Genomic DNA, 19540 nt, shown 5'->3' with positions numbered 1-19540 from the left:
GAGAGGAGAAGAGCTGTCCTTAAGCCAGAAGCATATACAGCCATGCATCTCAAGCCAAGAGAGACTCGTAGAGGAAAAATAAAGCTGTTTTTCAGCTGACAGACAGTGAGGCTCCTAAAACCTGCTGGGGACTCTAAGGCAGGCTGTTTCTTTCCTCAAACTGCGTCAAGATTTCATCCAGGAATGGGACACTGGCCAGAGTTCGGGAGGGACAGGGCACAGACTGCTCATATGAACTCATGGAGGGTGGATGGGTGGGAGCTGAGGCCATGCTGCAAAGCTAGGCCTTGAATGCTGCACAGAGAAGCTGGACTTTATCCTGCAGGCAAATGGGGAATAAAGAAAATCTTGAGGAGGGGCAGGTTATAGTTAAACCTATGTTTTGTGATGACTAGTCTGACCCTCTGCCTGTGGTATGTAGAATAGGCTGGGTTGACTTGAGGGTCAGAGAGCCATTTGGTGTAGATAGAGGGGAAGGGTGGGGTCCTCACACATTTGGGAACCAATGAGTGGTTCCCTGAGTAGGGCATGTGTTGGGCCAAAGTAGAGCAGTATGGGCTCAGCTCAGTTCTGGAAACCTCTAAGAACAGCTTTTCCTATTCTTAGTAACTGACTGCAATGCAGAGTGCTTAGGTAAAGGACATATTTGTTGGGCATCTACAGTGTGTTTCCCACTAAGCTGGGTACTTGGGATGCAGAACTAACCCACACAGAGGTCACAGTTATGGTGGGGAAGCAGAAGAGATGAGACTGTTCCATGATGCTTCACTTCATACTCTGATGGGAAAGCCTAGGGACTTGAGGATACTGAGGAAGGGCTGCTAATCCATCCAGGTCTACTGCAGGTCTACTGGAAAGTCTTCCTGAGGAACTAAGAAGAGGGGTTGCACTGGGTTGAATAGTACACCACCTCAACTCCCACCCCTACTCTCACCCACCCCACCCCCAAAAAAATAACCATGTCTACCCAAAACCTCAGAATATACCCTTTTAAGAAATAAAGTCTTTGTAAATGTAGTGAGTTAAGTATCAAGATGAACTCCTTCTGGATTAGCTTAGTTCCTAAATCCAATGCAGTTACTGGTAGCTACCACGTGAATACAGAGGCAGAGATTAGAGTTTTGCTAGGTCACTGTCAGAAAACATTCCGATGCTGGCCCTCAATGGGATGGTAATCCCAGAGGGATGGTGAGAACCCTATGCTCAGGGCATCAGGAGGCTAAAGGAGGTGGGGTAAACTCTCAGCTGGGCTTTGTAAGGAGGAACTTTTTTTTTTTTTTTTTTTGGTAAGGAGGAACTTTTAAGTGACGTCAATAGGTCAACATGGCCAGTTGGTTATTTGTGATAGGGAGTGGTGGGGACTCTCTAGACTAGAAATGGAGCAGAGAATACTTAGCTCCAGATGATTATTACTATGTGAGAGGGAAGACCCAGTGTTGAAAAATACTCTAAGCTATAAATCTAGAAGTTTAAGTAAAATCTCTGAATTAGTTCTTGCTGGCAACCAATTAAAGCTGGTCACATAGATCAATTTTGTAAGTCATAATTAGTCTGCAGATTGATTCCGCGTGTCTTATATAGGTCAACTCTCTCAGTGTATAGATGTGGAAGCTGAGGCCCTGAGAGACTTATGGACTTCATGGTCAAAGCAGAGTCAGGAGTAACATATAGTGGTCCTGACAGCTGATCTAGGCTTCTTTCCAAGAAGCCTTGACCCCCACCTTCTACCTCAGCATCACCTTGTTAGAGGGGAAGCACAGAGACAGCTCAGCATGGTGAGAGCTTCCTGGGATGGGGTCACAAGTCACTCTAGGTTCTGCATTCAGCTTTGCTACCCATTCACGAGGGACCTTAGCCAAAGAGCTTCCTTTTCTTGAACTGCAGTTTCTTCCTTGTTACAATGAGAGGATTGGAGGAGAAATATCTTTCCTCTCTCATTTCTAGGACCATAGGATCTCCTGAAGATAGAAGCCAGACCTCCTGACATTTCCATGTTCCCATGGTCTTGGCTGTGGGTCCATCACTGCATGCCACAGGGCTGCCTACCCTGCTGACTCTCACCTCCACCTGTAAAGGAGGCTGTTTCTGGGAGCAGTCTTGAGGGTCATCCATGGAAAGATGTTAGCAGACTGCAGGGGATCACTGTGAATGATGTGTGGAAACTCAGACGCAAGACAAAATCCAGATTTCTGGCATTTTTCTTTCTGCTCTGTCCTCCTCTCCCCCAAGGACAGTCTCTCCCATTTACCTACAACCCTGTTGTGCTTTCACATTTGAAATACAGCATAATAGAGCTTGAGGCTTTGGAAATCATTGACCTGAGCCTTCTCTCTTTATGGGAGAAACTGAAGCTTGGGGAGGGTATGGGCCTGCCCTCCATCACTCAGAGAATCAGTGTCAGAGCTGAGCTAGACAAGGGCTCTTAACTCCCATACAGACCACGTGCTGCTCTCTTGTCCTGGATCCAAGCATACATGGGCCCCTGATCATTCTGGGTGTCTAAGAGGCTAAGAGCCTAGGGTTTGGAGTCAGATTGCTCTAGGGTCAGTTCAAATGTCAGATAGTTTCTGGCTATACAAGATACTTATTTTCCCTGGGTCTCAATTTCCCTGGGTCTTATTTTCCCTGTAAGATGAGGGTACTGCTATTTCCTACATTAGTTTCCCTGTGAGGCAAGTATTCAGTGGTTAACACATGCGCAGCTCCCAGGTAAAGATGTTCAGCACACAGTAGGCACTCAATATTAAGTACATACTGAGTGCATGCAAGATGTTTCTTCAGTAGATCTTCTTCAAGGGTGAGCATAAAGGGACTCATGATTAGCTATTTGTCCTGCCCACTATGACGCTGCTCACATTTCTGTTCTCTCTGAGCATCTTCCAGGGACCCTTTGGACATAAGATGTGACAAATGGGAGATTGTTTTCACCAAATACCTGATGTAACAGGAGATGCCTTCCCTTTTTCTTTTATTCCTCTATTGTTCCCTGAACCCATCCCAAATATAGTTCTCATGGTGATAGGGAGCATACAGTGATAGGGATTGTCTGTCAATGATCCAAGAGTAGAACACATTTTAGAACCCACACTTTAGGAGTCTGTGAGCCCCTAACATAAGGCCTGGCATTTAGTAGGTGACCAATTCAGCAAACACCAGAGGTCAGTAATAGGTATTGCAGGTTGAATGGATGGAGTCAGTACTTCACATAAGCATCTATGGCTCTTAGCCAAGATCGTAGCAATGACATGGCCCCGGCCTTCTGGTCACTGTTGTCATTGACCATTTATCAAGTTCTGACTACTTGTTACACTAACTCTTTGAGCCTTCACAATATGATACCCTCTAAGGTAGGTACTGTATTATCCTTGTTTATGTATATAAGGCTAAGTGCCTTGTTCAAGGTCATCTAATTCATAAATCACAGAACTGTGAGCCTAATACAAGATGCCTAACTCTAGAGTCCACACTTGTATGTTCTCATGTATTCCTCTTATAGGCAGTCATGTGGCTGAAACTTGAAATCTTATGGCTCAGATTGAGAGAGCTCTGTCCAGTGTCGGGGACAAACTTGTAAGCAGTTAATTATTCTAGAGTGGAGGGTGGTTTGCCCGTAATAAAGGCATGGAAATTCTGAGGAGGTTGTGATCTCTAGCAGCCAGTGTACCTTGGGGGAAGTGAATTTGAGCTAGAGCTGGAAGAGTGGATAGCATTGACCACTTAGAATTAGGAAAGTTAATACATCCAAGGCAGAGGGAACAGTTGAAATAAAGACAAGAAGGTGGGAAATTAAAGGGACACATAAGGGAACAACAAAAAGTTCAGGACAGTTGAGATATGTACTCTATGAGGCTGGAGAGACAGCACTTGGAAGGGCTCGGAATGCAGAGTAAGGAAGCAATGATTCATTCTCTGCAGCAGTGAGAAGGCTACATTTGGACTTTAGAATGATGTCTGTGGAGTGTGGGTTGGATTAGGGACACTTAGGGAGCTGTTGTAATAGTCTTGGTGTAAGAGATAAGGAATCTGGAGTTAGAAGAGTGGCAGAAAGGGATGAGAACAGGGAGTGGATGAAGAGGTTCATTGGATGTGGGCTTGTGGTGCTTACAGATTGTTTTTGGAAATCCATAAGCCAGCCTCCTTGAGAAGATACAGCACAGAATTCAAAATTTTAAAATCTGGGTTTAAATTTCATAGTTGGGTAACCTTCGGAAAAAATATGTCTAACTTTTGAGACCAAGCCTTGTTCTGGATCCAGAAAGTGGGAGTAAAAAAATTCTATCTAGAAATGTGTATGTCAGATTAAAAAAACAAAAACAAAAACAAAAACAAAAAACTATTCTATATGCCAATTCCTGGCACCTGATAGACCTTTTGTTTATATTAATTTCCTCCCATCATTTCCATTTGTTTCCATCTTACAGCAGTAAGCATTCACATTCACTCTCCCTCTCCCTCCACCCCCTAACTGCCCAGCTTCCCTCTCTGGGTCCCTCATTCCCCAGGATGCCAGAAATGAAATAACATTCTTTGCATGTTTGTTCTAAAGCTCCTGGCAGCCTTCCCGCAGACCCCTGGCTGGGTCAGGACTCATTTGCATTAGCATGTGTGAGGCCAGCGTGAAGGGGAGGGAGAGGCCCTGTTTTCAAGGAGTTTCATCAGGCACCCCTGCCAGAAAAAGGAGAAGTTACTATTTCTTTCTGGGAAACATTCACAGATTGAAACAAGCAAGGAAGGCCAGGGGGCTGTCTGACTTGTGGGGAGGGTGGCGGTTGGGTAAGCTGCCTGCCTGACTCCCACGACTGTATCCAGCCCTCTCCTCCTTATCACAGGCCTGCCCCTAGAACTCTCCCCTTCAAGTGTGTAGTAACTTAAGACCTAAATAGATATTTCTTAACTGTATCTCTGGCCTGTGACAGGGAGAGGAGAGAGAGTGCACAGGCAAGGAAGATACTCAGAAGCTAAAGAAGAAAGAAACAGCAATGTTGCTGGCTTCTAGATAGATATTAAATCAACAAAAGCATCTTAAAAAAAAAAAAGCAGAGGTAATCCCTGGAGTTTTTTATTTGTTTGTTTTTGCTTTAATCCTGTGAATTTTTAAATAATACACTGTCTTAGGGTTATACTTTCTTCCCAGAATCTCAGTAACCTTGTCCAAATCCAGCTAACCAGTGTTGGGCCAAAGGGAGTCCCCTGGAGGCATCTCAGGAGTGCCATTGGCATCATAAAATGTGCTGACCCTAGAGGCAAGGATTATACCATTTACAAAGAGGCAAACCAAGTTCCTGGTATTTTATTGGACAAACTCCCATAATTTCCCATTATTCTCTTTTTCATTTCCTAGCTCGGATATGTCTTCTTCAGAAAAAGACCTTTGCCTCTTGCTTTATAATAGTATCCATGTAAATACTTCAGAGAGGAAAAGAAAAGAATTAATGATATGAATGGCTGTTATTTAAAGAGCGCTATCGATATGCCAGACACTGTTCTAAATGCTTTACATAAATTACCTCGTCTAGTCCTCTCAGTAACTCAATGAGGACAGAGCTCTATTATTCCCATTTTACACATGAGATGACCAAAGCCCAGAGAATTAAGAAATTTGCCTCGAGTCATGCACTAGTCAGTAACAGAGCCAGGATTTAAATTCAGGCTGGCTGGTTCTGGAGCCCAAGCTCCTCATCGCTAATGAGTCCCACCTCCCCTGATGTCACATCAGCATTTAATGAGCCTGCTACACGCCAGACTGTGCACTCTCCATCACAGGGCCTTGGCACATGCTACATCTCTTATTCATTCTCAAATTATCATCCTAAATGTTGCTTCCTCAGAATGTCATCCCCCAACCAGTAATCAAAATTATGCCTCCTTACTCCTTTCCTTCATTGCAATTACTTAAACTTGCAAATGACATATTTACGTGAGTGTTAATGTCTGTCCCCTTAATAGGGGACTTTAACAGTCAGTGAGAGTAAACATGCTGTTGGTTTTATTTCTATGTACTCAACTGGACACATGCAGAAGCCATTCAGTGAATATTCATTGGATAAACAAATGCACATAATATTACATTTCATCATCGCTATAATCCTATGAGGCAGACACTTTTCTCCCCTCGTTTTAGAAATAAATGAAAGCTTACAGAGGTTCAGTAAAATGGGCAGAGTCACTAGGGAATAAATGGCAGAACTAGTGTTTGAAAACAGGTCTTTTCTGATCTCTGAACTTGTGCACAGTATTCCTTCCTGTGAAGCTCTCTAAGGGACACATGGAGCAATGAGGCACAATGCCCTGAACAGCTCCCTCTTCTGCTGGGCGGAGCCAGGCGTGTATGCAAACCGCTATACCACAAGGCAATTAAAATCAGCCAACTGGCTCTACAATATCATTACTGATTATGAGCTATAGAAAAAGGCAGAGATAAAGAGGAATCTTCGGACAGTCAAGAAGGATGTCCTCTAGCTTTTCCTTACTTATCCAGTGCACACTTAATCTCTTAGGGTGTGCTCACATGCAGCATCCTCTTTATTAGCACTGGTATTCATTCATTCCACTCATTTTAGAGTCTTTACATCTCTGTAGGGCCCTGACATACATTCTGGGAACCCCGAGATGAACAACACATTGTCCCTGCTGCCATGGAGCTCATGATAAAATGTGGCTCATGATATGAGAGCCCAGAGTAGAGACTGGCTCTCAGTCCAGTGAAAGCTGGCCAGGAAGAGTGACATTTTAGTGGAGCTTTAAAGGACGGACAGGATCAGTAAGACAGGGAGAGAAGGGAGAATGGTTTTCCATGGAGAGGGAGTCCTACGTGCGAAGTTGCTGAAGAGCAAAGCAACATAGCAATTTACAGAGCCGACTCAAGTTATCCTGAGGCAATGGGACGAGTTTGGTTGATGAGGCTGATGAGACTGAGAGGGGTCAAATCATAAAGGGACTTTATTTCGAGGCTAAGAAGTGTGGACTTTCTCTTAAGGGAGTCATTAAGGGTTTTAGGCCAGCTGCTCAGTAGACATTGTCAGATTTGCACTTTAGAAAGATCAGACTGGCTGATATACTGGCAGTAGGTTGGAAGTGGAAGAAAACTGTAGGAAGCAAATAAGGAAGCTATTCCCAAGGCCTGAACGAGAGGCATTGAGGTCTCATGTTAGCCAGAATTGGACAGCGTGGAACTAAAATGAGTGGAATTAATGAATACCAGCGCTAAAGGACTCTGGTTGTTTTGCTTGGAGAGTGGTTAAAATCTATAGCATCAGATGAACGGGACGAGACAGGGTGAGGGATGAGCCAGAAACAGCTCATCAGCATGCACAGATTTGTCCTGCCTGATGCTTATTTGTAAGAACTCTACTTCACTTCTTTGCCTCTTAGGCTGGCCCAGGGTAGAGCAGTACTGTTGGCTACCAGAAAGCATTTTCTAAGCACCTACTGTGGACCCTACCCTTTGGAAGATGAAAAAAACAAAACAAAACAAAACAAAAAAACAACGAGTTTCTGTGGATTGGCCAAAGTCCCCATTATTCCCTTTCTAATCTTCAGGAGTACTCAGTGCTCATCTGTTTATGAAACAGCAAGAAATTCTTTAGGAGTTACCCCTACCATGTGAGGGACTGATGGGGTTGAAAGAAGGATGACATGTGGTTTCCTTCTCCCAGAGAGCCCCACACACCCGTAGGGATGCCAGCGAGTGAAGGAGAGATGAGAACAGTGTCATTCACAGCTTCATGTCCTAGGTACTAAGACACTCAGAGGAAGAAGCAATTAGCCCCAACAAAGCAGGTATGAGTCTTCCTCAGAGCCTGGAAATTTGGTTCTGGGCCTGGCAGAGAGAGAGCTGGCCAGGGTCACATGACCAGGCAGGGGCAGAGGTGTTATTTGCTGGTTACTAAGCCAGACTGGGGAGCCGAGCAGAAGGGCAGTCCTCCTTCTGGGACAAGAGTCCTCCACAGTCCTGTTGATGATAACAGTTACCTCCCACCATCACCACCACCAACCTCCTCCTCCTCCACAGCTTGGGCATTTTGGAAATGCACCAGATACTATATTGAGTGCATGATTAAACATTATCTTGTATAATCAATAGCTTTCTAAAGGGTGTTTCAGAAGGACATATGAGACCTAGACTCACGGATTCAAGTAACAGAAATGCAAATCAAAACTGCTTGTGGGGGGATCCCTGGGTGGCGCAGCGGTTTGGCGCCTGCCTTTGGCCCAGGGCGCGATCCTGGAGACCCGGGATCGAATCCCACATCGGGCTCCCGGTGCATGGAGCCTGCTTCTCCCTCTGCCTGTGTCTCTGCCTCTCTCTCTCTCTCTGTGACTATCATAAATAAATAAAAAATTTAAAAAAAAAAAAAAAAAAAAAAAAACTGCTTGTGGGGAAAATGGAATTTATTCAGTTACATATCTGGGAAATTCAACAGGTGTGCTGACTTCAGACCTAGCAGAACCTAGGAGTGTGGATGGTATAGTACGGACTCTACTTCTGTCTCAACTTGGTACGAGTTGGCTGCATTTTGAGTCGTGTTTTTCCTCACGTGGGGATGGAGATGGACTCTGGCAGCTATAGGTTTGATGGTCCTTCATGCCTACGATCATAGAGCAAGCCATACCCCTTTCCTACATCTCTGTCAATCCCAAGGAAGGGACTCTGGTTGTTTGCTTGGATGGCATCACCATTTCTGTGGCAGGGGTCAGGGACATGAAATGGATAGTCCCATCCAAATCGTAGTAAGAGGCGGGAAAATTGTTCTTAAGTGAACCCAGGCACCATGCTTCCAGAAAAAGGAGTAAGAAAGGCTAGGTAAAGTAAGCAAAACTGAAAAAACAACAACAACAACCTGTTGTCCTTAGAGTTTTATTAACCCTATTATATGGTGAAGGAAATAGAGGCTCATAGGGGTGAAGCACAGAACAGGATCCATGCATAGGTCTCTCTGATGCCAATACCCCAGATCCTTAACCACTGTGCCACATTGCACTGCCTTACCTCATAGTCCGTGTTCCATCTGAGGGAGGTCGGAAGGTGGAAAACCCTACGCAGGTGCAGCATCCCAGCTCACAAAGAGAAGACAGGCAAGAGAGTTCCCAGAGAGAATGGGCTGGTGTGATTATGAAGCAGGGTGCTGTAGAGAACTACCTGGGAGTCCCAGCCTTATATCTGGGCTCTAGGAAACATTTACTGGACCAGTGACATCGAGGTTCATTGTTGGGGAGCAGAGTGATGTGAAGGTGGGCTAACTGGCAGAGAAGCTGGAGCTCAGAAGTGTCTTGGTACCATCTTTGTCCTTGGACCAACCCAAACCTTGTAGAGATTTTTCTGTAAGAAGGAGCAGTTGTGTCTTCAATGTCAAGGTGAATGTAGCACAAGGAGCCCTCAACCCGGGGTTGAATTGAGCGCCAGCTCTATCACTCTACCACTGTGAGCCTGTCCTTGATTAGAAAGTCCCCTCCCCACCCTCCCTGCAAACATCAAATTCTCTGAATGTAAAACGTGGCCAGTAAACCCTGCTTTGTCTTGCTTTCAAGGTTATTTGTGTAATAAGCTTTGCAAAGTGTAAATTGATAGATATCAGGGATGTCTTCATTTGTTGGCTTGAATCATGAAAATGAAAATAAAATGCAGAGAGACAATACAGTGAGCCACCATGTGCTCACAGGATTAATGCCTGCCAGGGCCCTGTCACACTTGCTTCAGAGCTCGTCCCTCTGTCCTAAAAGAAATTAAAATTAAAGATGCACTTGAAGATTATCCTTTCCCCGTCATCAGCCTGATTTCTGCTCCCCCTTCTCTCTCAAGATACAACCACTGTCCTAAATCTGTATCAGTCTAGTCCAAAGAGCAAAGCGAGTTTGTGTTTGTTTGCTTGCTTTTTGGCTTTTTAATTTCAACTGGCATCCCTAGTTTCACCTGTTAGCAAACTGAAAGTACAGCTGCTTCCAGCTGACACGGTTTTTGTTATTATTTATTAATAATATTAACTTAATTTCTGTAACAATCATATATTCAAAACCAAGGCACAGAAAGTCTCACTGGGTCTTATCTCTCCTAGGAAACTTTTCCCCCCCATTTTATGTCAATACCTATAAGAAAACAAATAAATATTTTAATAATGTATTCTTCTAATCTCATGCTTACGCAAAGCCTTACGTCTCTGAGAGCTTGTCCAGCCGTGGCGAGGTCTTATCAGGCCCGGATGCCCCAACTGTGCCCAGCCGGCCCGTTGTCCTTATTCTGGTGGTTCAAGGTTCCTAAGGCCGATGTGTCCAGTCGACCAAAGAGGCTTATCTTCATGGGGCAAAGGGAGCCGGATGGCGGCTGGGATTCTGAGATATTAGACAAAGGCTATGTGAGGTTGCCCGAGTTCACAGCAGCGATCAGCCCTGCTGGCTGGAACAAAGAAGGACAACCTGGTGGCGAGTATGCAGCCCCGGTGGTGGAGGCAGCCAGTCCTGGGTTTGAATGCAGAAGTGTCCTGTGCTGTGTCTTGAGCACACGTCCTTCCAGGAGGACCACACCACGCTGAGCTTGTTACTGCAGTGTGCACGGAGGGGAGGCTGAAGTGCATTCTTTGCAAAATCCCTTCCTTGAGAAGACAGAGATCAGTCCTGTGGTACCTGCAGGGCTTGACGTTTCTTACCAGACATAATGGCTACTGGGAGGAAGTGTCTAAGTTGGGCCATATGGGCGAGCAGAGGACAGGGCAGTGTGGCCCAGAGGGCAAGCGTCAGTGGAGAGGAGGAAAAATAAAGTCAAAACAGAGCTGAAACTGTCCAGTGTAAAAGCTGTGTGGGGACCCTCCGGGCTGGTCATGCTAAGTAGAATGGAGACAGAATGACACCTTTGGGGACGAGCACCCTGCTCTCCGCCCTGTTCTTAGTTTTCACTGTGAATCTGCTCACTGTGCTAAGTGTCTACACAGCATCCTGCCTCGGAGGCAGGGGTTCTCCATTCAAATACTGGATTTGCTTTCAACTTACTGTGTGACCTAGGACAAGTTGATTGACCTCTCAGAGCCTTAGTAAAATAAGCTACTTGACAAGATCGTATCCTGGTGCCAATAACCACGTCTCAGCTTGTGAGAATCCTTTGAGTTCTCGGTGGAACTCAGGCCTGACGTAGACAAGGCCTCCTTCAGGAATTCCTGGGCAGCCGCTCCCAGCTCTTCTGCTTGCCACCCCTGTTGGCAGCTCTACAGAGATGCTACACGTCCAAGTCCAGCGTGCTTTTGTCACCTTTGGCCTGTTTATTGGCAGCCTGGCTCGGAGCACTGATCTTTAAGCCCTGCTGTTCGCACCACTTAGCTTTACCCTCTTTTGCGTGGCCTCCCCAAACTGCTGAAGGTACCAGCTCTCCCCCAAGGAAGGGCTTTCCCAACTTCCTTACGCCTTCTCTGACGAGCTCTACGGGTACCTAACTTTCTGTCCTATCTTGTTCATCATGCTCATGGGGGCATGTTTTGTCTGTTCAAGTAGGATCATAAGTGCCTTTTGGATGAAGACTAAAGTGTTGTTAAATTCATGGTGGGCATACTGTGTAATACAAAGAATGCAGACTTGGGGTCAGGTCAGCTCCGGGACTGGACTCAGCTCTGGAATGTATTCCCAGTGCAACTCAAGCATCTCATTTTATCCCTGAGACTTTGTTTTTTCATCTGCAAACATAGATATAGATAATACAATCTACTTAAGATTATTTTACGGGTCAACTAGATAGCACATAGGCAGCGATTGGCAAAGATGATATGTATATGTGAGATGTGTGGGGGGTGTATGTAGTCAAGTAAACTGGGAGCCCCTTGCTGGGCAGGGACTATGATTTATGTTTCTTTTTAATCTCCCTTTACATAATGTCCACTGGTGCATAGGGCTGCTGGGCTGCACCTGCTTTTATAATAGCTACAGCCAAAGCACTCGGGTGCACACAGGTCTCTAGAAATACTGTAAAGTGAGCAAACAGTTGGTTAAATAGCCGCAAAGGGACTAGCCGTCCTGAGTCTTCGAGTTTCTGAAAACTGTAATGTAATACCTTCTCCTCCTCTTTCTCCACCTCCTCCTTCCCCTAGCTTTCCAATGATGAGTGTGGGAGAAAGGACCCACCCTTGCCCTGAGCAATGCACATGCAATGCCTCACGTTCTACTGGTACTCCACACACACGGACATGTGTACGTATCCATAGGTGCACGTCCGGGTGTTCAGTCAACCTCTGTCGAAGGCCTGCCATGTGATCTAGCTCAGTTTTTGGCACTGGGGGATAGGTCAATGAATAAAACAGACTAAATCTTTGCTTTTGTGAATTTTATATTCAAGCAGAGTGATGAAATCAATAAGTATAACAAACAAGGAAATGATATAATGTATTCGAAGATTGTAAATAATATGAAAAAATAGAGCTGGGTAAATGGTATTCTCATATACTTCTAGGTATAACAGTTTGGATGTAGCTGAAATTTAAAAAAGAATCTCACTGGATAAATAAATACAAGGGAACCTCACTGAGAAGGAGGCATTGGTGCAAAGATTTGAAGGAGATGAGAGAAGGAACCGGAAGGAGAAAGTCCCAGGCAGAGAGGGGAGCCAGTGCAGGTTGTTGGGAGTATGCCACAGGTTCAAGGTGAAGCTGCACTGCATCGGAAATAGTTATTTTTGTTTATCAAAGACGTAGGACATGCAGAGGATGATCATTAAAAATAGTAATTCCGGGAAGCCTGGGTGGCTCAGTGGTTTAGTGCTGCCTTCAGCCCAGGGCATGATCCTGGCGTCCTGGGATCGAGTCCCACGTCGGGCTCGCTGCATGGAGCCCACTTCTCCCTCTGCCTGCGTCTCTGCCTCTCTCTCTCTGTCTCTCATGAATAAATAAATAAAATCTTTTAAAAAATAGTAATTCCAACTATGGATTGAATTGTTATTATCTGTCAAGAATTGAGCTACAGGGAGCCTTATCTACCCTGAGGACTCCTCCTGATAACCCGGTGAGGTTGATGGAACCGTGTTTATTTTATTGACAAGGAAACTGAGGCTGGAGGAAGTAAAGGACCTAAGTGTCACACAACCTGTAAGCGACAGCACGATGTACCCCACTTCTGAGTCCACGTCTCTAAGTTCCACATCATACTGAGGTTTTGAGTGGTTCTGCTGGCATCTGCAGACTCCTCTACGAATAAACCAGAGCCATAGCTGTCCACTTAAGGTTTCATTGAAGGTCTCCTGTGTCCCCTTTCTGCTTATATGAGCTAATATGGGACAGGAGTTGAGGCAGGCAGTGTTTGTTCAAACTAAGAAATCAGAAAGCTACAGATATTAGAGATCCAGGCCCCAAATTCTTGCCATGGCCACCTTTATGGATGTAGGATTCTTCTAGACTGACGCCATTGGTTTTATTTGTTTATAGAGCTTTATTTTTTTTTTTTGAGATCTAATTCACATGCCATAAAATCCATCCTTTTAAAAATATATAATTCAGTGAATTTTAGGATACTCAGAAAGTTGTGCAATCATCACAATGAATTCCAGAACATTTTAATTGTCTGAAAAAGAGACTGCGTATCCATTAGCAATCACTCCCATTTCCCCCTCCTCCCAGTCCTGGCCACCACTAATTTACTTGCTGTCTCTAGGAATTTGCCTATTGAAGACATTTCATAGAAATGGAATCATACAATATATGACCTTTCTGTCTGAATTCTTTCACTTTGCATCATGTTTTCAAGGTTCAGTGATATTGTACTGTTAGGACTTCATTTCTTTTTATGGTTGAATAATATTCAGTTGTATGGATATTTTGTTTATTCATTTGTTGATGGACATTTGAGTTGTTTTCCACTTTTTGGCTCTTAAGAATAATGCAGCTATGAAAATTTGTTTTTTTATGGACATATGTTTTCAGTTCTCTTGGGTCTATACCTAGGATTAGAATTACTAAGTCCTATGTTAAAACTCTATGTTTGACTTTGAGAGGAACTACCAAACGGTTTTCTAGTGTGGCTGCACTATTTTATATTCCCATCAGCAGTGTATGAGGATTCCAATTTCTCCCGTCTTTGCCAACACTTGTTATTTTTTGTCTTTTCTGTTAGGCAACTTCATGGATAAGAGGTGGTGTCCCATTATGGTTTTGGTTTGCATTTCCCTAATGATTAGTGATGTGAGCATATTTTCATGTGTTTATTGCCCATTTGTGTATCTTATCTGAGAAATATGTACTCAGATCTTTTATTTTTAAATTGTGCTATTTGTCTTTTCATTGTTGAGTTGCAATGCTTCTTTATATATTCCGAGTATTAGTCTTGTATCACGTATATGATTTACACATATTTTCTCCTGTTTTATGGTGTATTTTTTTTTCATTTTCTTAATGTCATCCTTTAGAACACAAAATGTTTTAATTTGATAAAAAATTCTATTTATCTTTTTTTCCCCCTTTGATTGTACTTTTGGGGTCATAGCTAAGAAATCATCCTCTTACCTAAGGTCACGAATATTTCCTTTTTAATTTTTTTTCTAAGAGTTTTTAGTTTTTGCTTTTACATGTAGGTCTTTGATCCATTTTGAGTTTTTTTTTTTTTTAATATATATGGTGTGAGATAGGGGTCCAATTCCATTCTCTTCTTTTGTATGTGGTTATCCAGTTATCCCAGCATCATTTGCTAAAGAAGCAATTGTTAAAAATGACCCTTTTTTTCACTGTTGTTAAAAATCAATTGGCCATAAATGCATGAGTTTATTTCTGGGCTCTCAATTTTATTCCATCGATCTCTATCTATTTTTATATTAGTACCAGACAGTCTTGATTACTGTCATCTTGTAGTAAATTTTGAAATGGTGATGTGGGAATCTTCCAGCTTTGTGTTCTTTTTCAGGATTATTTTGGCTATTCTGGGTACCTTATATTTCTATATAAATTTTAAGAGCAGCTAGTCATTTTCTGAAAAAAAAAAAGCTGGGATTTTGATGGAGATTGTGTTGAATCTATAGATAAATTTGAGAGTATTTCCATATTAATGATGTTAAATTTTATAATCCGTGAACACAACATACAATTCCATTTATTTAGGTCTTCTTTAATTTCTTTCTATATCTTTTGTGGTTTTCAGTATATAAGTCTTGTAAGCCTTTTGTTAATACATTTATTCGCAAGTGTTTTATTTTGTGTTGTTGTTACTAATAATGGGATTATTTCTTAATTTCATTTCCTTGTAATTCATTGCTAGTATATAAGAATATAATTGATTTTTGTTTATTAATCTTTTCGCTTGTAACCTTGCTGAACTTCCTTTTTTTTTTTCTTTTAGATTGTGTGTGTATTCCTTTGCTTTTCTATATAAAATATCATGTCACCTGCAAATGGAGATAGTTTTATACTTTACTACATGGGTGACATTTTTTTTCTCTTGCCTAAATGCCCTGTCTAGGACCTTCAGTACAGTGCTGAATAGAAGTAGTGACAATTGACCTAGGGGGAAAGTTTTCAGCCTTTACCATTAAGTAGGAGATAAGCTGTGAGTTTTCCACAGATATCCTTTGTCAGGTTGGGGTAGTTTTCTTCTATTCATAGTTTAAGTGTTTTTATTTTTATTTTTTTAAAGATTTTACTTATTTACTCATGGGAGACACATGAGAGAGACGTAGAGACATAGGCAAAAGAAAAGCAGGCTCCCTGCAGGAAGCCCAATGTGGGACTCCATCCTGCCACTCCGGGATCATGACCTGAGCCGAAGAGAGTAGCTAAACCACTGAGCCACCCAGGTGTCCCATAAGTGTTTTTATTACAGTGTTTTATGAAAGGTTGTTGAATTTTATGAAAGCTTTTTCTGTGTCTATTGAGATGATCAGTAATTTTTGTCCTTTATTCTGTTAATATGATGAGTTATATTAGTTGATTTTCATATGCTGAATCAGTCTTGCTTTTCTGGGCTACATCTCGCTTGGTCATAGTGTATAATCCTTTTTATATGTTACTGAATTTGATTATTGTTTTGTTGTGTCTATATTTATAAGGGATATTGGACTATCGTTTTCCTTCCTGTAGTGACTTTGTCTGGTTTGGGTGTCAGGATAATACTGGCTTCATACAATTAATGGACAATGTTCCTTCCTCTTTTGTATTTTTGGAAGAGTTTAAGTAGGATTGGTGTTAATTGGTGTTATTTGGTAGAATTCACCAGTGAAGACATCTAGTAACACACTGTTTTGTAGGAAAAGAAAGCAAGTCCATGAGGAAGGACTTCACCCAAGGTCACAGTATTGGTGGGGGCAAAGCCAGGGCAGGCCAGGGTTCAGACTTTGCTGAACCTTACTGGATAGTAACCCAGTTAGTAGCTTACTGTGTGCATTGTCTCTAATTCTCATACAATTAAAAGCAGATATTATTAAAGAAGATGTGATATGTATGCACAGGAACTATTACTCAGCAGTAAAAACAAGAATGAAATCTTGCCATTTGCAACAACATGGCTGGATGGATCTAGAGAGTACAATGCTAAAGCAAAATAAGTCAGAGGAAGACAAATACCATATGATTTAACTCGTATGTGAAATTTAAGAAATAAAACAAATGAACAAAGGGGAAAAAAGTGGCAAACCAAAAAAAACAGACTCTTAACTAAAGAAGACAAATGGTTACCAGAGGGAAGTAAGATGGGTAGGAGAATGGGTGAAGAAGGTGAAGGAGATTAAGAGCACATTTATCTTAATAAGAACTGAGTAATGTATAAAATTGTTGAATTATTGTGTTGTACACCAGGAACTAATATAATATATGATAAGTATACTGCGTTTAAAATTTAAAAGTAAGTAAATTGTAATTGATTAACAAGAGCAATCAATTCCATGAAGAAGGAGAAAAAAGGCAGGTATTGCATATTTTTCTTATTTTTTAAGATTTTATTATTGAAGGACATTTTTAGTTAGGTATACAACATAGTGATTCAATGATTCTGTACATCACTCCTTGCTCACCATGGGAAGTGTAGCTACTACCTGTCACCATACAACATTGTTACAATATTATTGAATGTATTTTCTATGCTGTACTTTTCATCTCCATCAGGTAAATTTATTTTATAACTAGAACTCTGTTTCTCTTAATCCCCCCTTTTATTGCCCATCCCCCCACATGCTTATCATCAGGCAACTACCAGTTTGTTCTCTGTACTTAGGAATCTGTTTCTGTTTATTGGTTGGTTGGTTGGTCGGTTCTGCTTTTGTCTTTCTTTGCCATATGTATTTTGCTTGGCATAATATTCTCTAGGTTCATCCATGTTGTTACAAATGGCAAGATTTAATTCTTTTTTATGGCCGAGTAATATTCCATTTGGTATATATACCACATTTTTATCCATCCCTTATCAGGAGACACTGAGGTTGCTTCCATGTCTTGGTTATTGTAAATAATGCTGTAATAAACATGGGGGGCATATATCTTTTCAGTTTAGTGTTTTCATTTTCCTTGGGTGGATAGTCAGAAATGCAAGTATTGGATTGTAGGGTAGTTCTATTTTTAATTTTTTGAGGAACTCCCTACTGTTTTCCACAGTGGCTGCACCAGTTGGCATTCCCACCAACAGTGCACAAGGGTTCTCTTTTCTCCACATCCTCATCAGCACCTGTTATTCCGTGTCTTTTTGATACTAGCCATTCCGACTGGTGTGAGGTGATATTTCATTGTGGTTTTGATTTATGTTTCTTTGATGATGAGTTGATGTTAAACATCTTTTCATGTATCTGTTGGCCATCTGTATGTCTTCTTTGGAGAAATATCTATTCCAGTCCTCTGCCCATTTTTTGATCTGATTGTTTTCTTGGTGTTGAGTTGTTTGAGTTCGTGATATTTTGAATATTAACCTCCTATCAGATAGGTCATTTGCAAATATCTTTTCCCATTCAGTAAGTTGCCTTTTCATTTTGTTGATAGTTTTTTTTTCACTATGCAAAACCTTTTCAGTTTGATGTAATCCCAACTGTTTATTTGTTTCCCATGCCTGGGGAGAGAAAGCAGCTATCTGATGAGGAAAATGAGGTTCAGAGACATGGTGTGATTTGCCTACACACCCAGGGGCTGAGCTGGAGTTCTAACCAAACCTTATGGAAACCAGTGGTCTGATTGCCATAATACCCTCCAGGAGGATTTCCTTTGCCCAGGGGTTTGATTTCAAGAAGCATTGTTTCTACTTTTTCCATTTGAATATCATAAATAGGCAAAACAAGCAAGATAATGTTTATTGTACCAAGCGCTGTTCTAGGTATTTTCCTTGTTATTTAATTGTTAGAACAATCTTGGGAGGCAGATATTGTTAACTCCATTTTACAGATATGGAAACCAAATCCCTTAAAGGAAATAGAAACAGGAAATAGACTCCCAAGTACAGAGTTTGGTCCTTCTCCCCATACCCATTCCTCCAACCTGTGGGAAAATACTGCTCATACATCAGGTGGAGACTGAGCTTAGCTTGAAGTAGTTAAGAACCATCCTGCCTAAAGTATTTGATGACTTAACATCCAAGGGTAAAGCCAAGTTGGGGACCTCTGCTTGGCCGCCTCTTCTCTGACCTTGATTTGCCAATTTGCAATTTTAAAAGGCACCAAGGAAGAAGAGAAAGACTTCATGGTGAGACACAGAAAGAGGAGCAATGTCAGGGTTGAAAGGGGATGACGGGCGATGGTGTTGCTGTACGGAGAGCTCTTCCTTGTCAAAAGTTGGGAACATGGAGTTCATCCTCCTCATGAACTCTAAGTTCCTCCAAACTGTGACTCAAGACCCAGTTGGGACCAATGAATACCTACCAATTGTATCTATTTGGAAATAGCACTAGGAACTTTGAGTTGGGAGACCTATGCTGGGGGGCCTGGCTGAACTATCTGTGCAGCCTTGGAAAAGTCAATTCAAATTTTCGTGGCTCATTTGCCTCCTTGTAAAATGGATTTAATAGTACACACTCCTTAGGCAATTCTAAAGAGAACAGAAGACAACTGTGTAAAAGCCCCCAGCACAGAGTCTGATAGAGTGAGTGCCCAGGAAATGTGTGGGGTCTCTAAGGCACTTTCACATCCATAATGAACATTTGGTCCTCACAGTATCCCTGTGGGGTTATCAATAGTATCCAGGCTACAGAGAGGTCAAATCATCTGACCAAAGCCACATAGCTAGTTAAAGACAAAGTTAAACTCCACATCATGCCCTCTGTCTCTCACTGCCACATATCTGTAAGTTATACTTCCCTGTAAAAAATTCCTATAACTGAAGTCATTTAAGAATTACTGATTTTATCTGGGTATTATAGAGGCTGTCCGGGATATAATAAAGACATAAGAAAAGGGCCACAGGAATATAGAGATCCCAGGAATATAAATTGAATTGGAATAATAAGACATTCCATGCTTAATTCATTCCTTGATTTGAAACCATAAAATTTGTCTGCTTTGCCCTAAAACAGCCTGTTACAAGAGGAACATCCTCCAACTAGGAGCAATGGTCAGTCTAACTGTGTATTGTCATGTAAGCCACTCCCTGAAGAAAGAGAAGGAGAAGTGAGGGGACAGGCA

General features: G+C 42.2%; 1 protein-coding gene across 7 annotated transcripts in view; it reads left to right on the top strand.

The window, feature by feature from the left end:
* The window catches only part of ASTN2 (astrotactin 2), an 853772-nt gene that overhangs the window by 810591 nt on the left and 23641 nt on the right, over nt 1–19540 (top strand). The window lies entirely within an intron of this gene.

This window comes from Canis lupus, chromosome 11, assembly GCF_003254725.2.
Source record: "Canis lupus dingo isolate Sandy chromosome 11, ASM325472v2, whole genome shotgun sequence".
Lineage (NCBI taxonomy): Eukaryota > Metazoa > Chordata > Mammalia > Carnivora > Canidae > Canis > Canis lupus.
The sequence above is the reverse complement of the archived record's forward strand: the minus strand, read 5'-3'. Positions and strand labels throughout refer to the sequence as shown.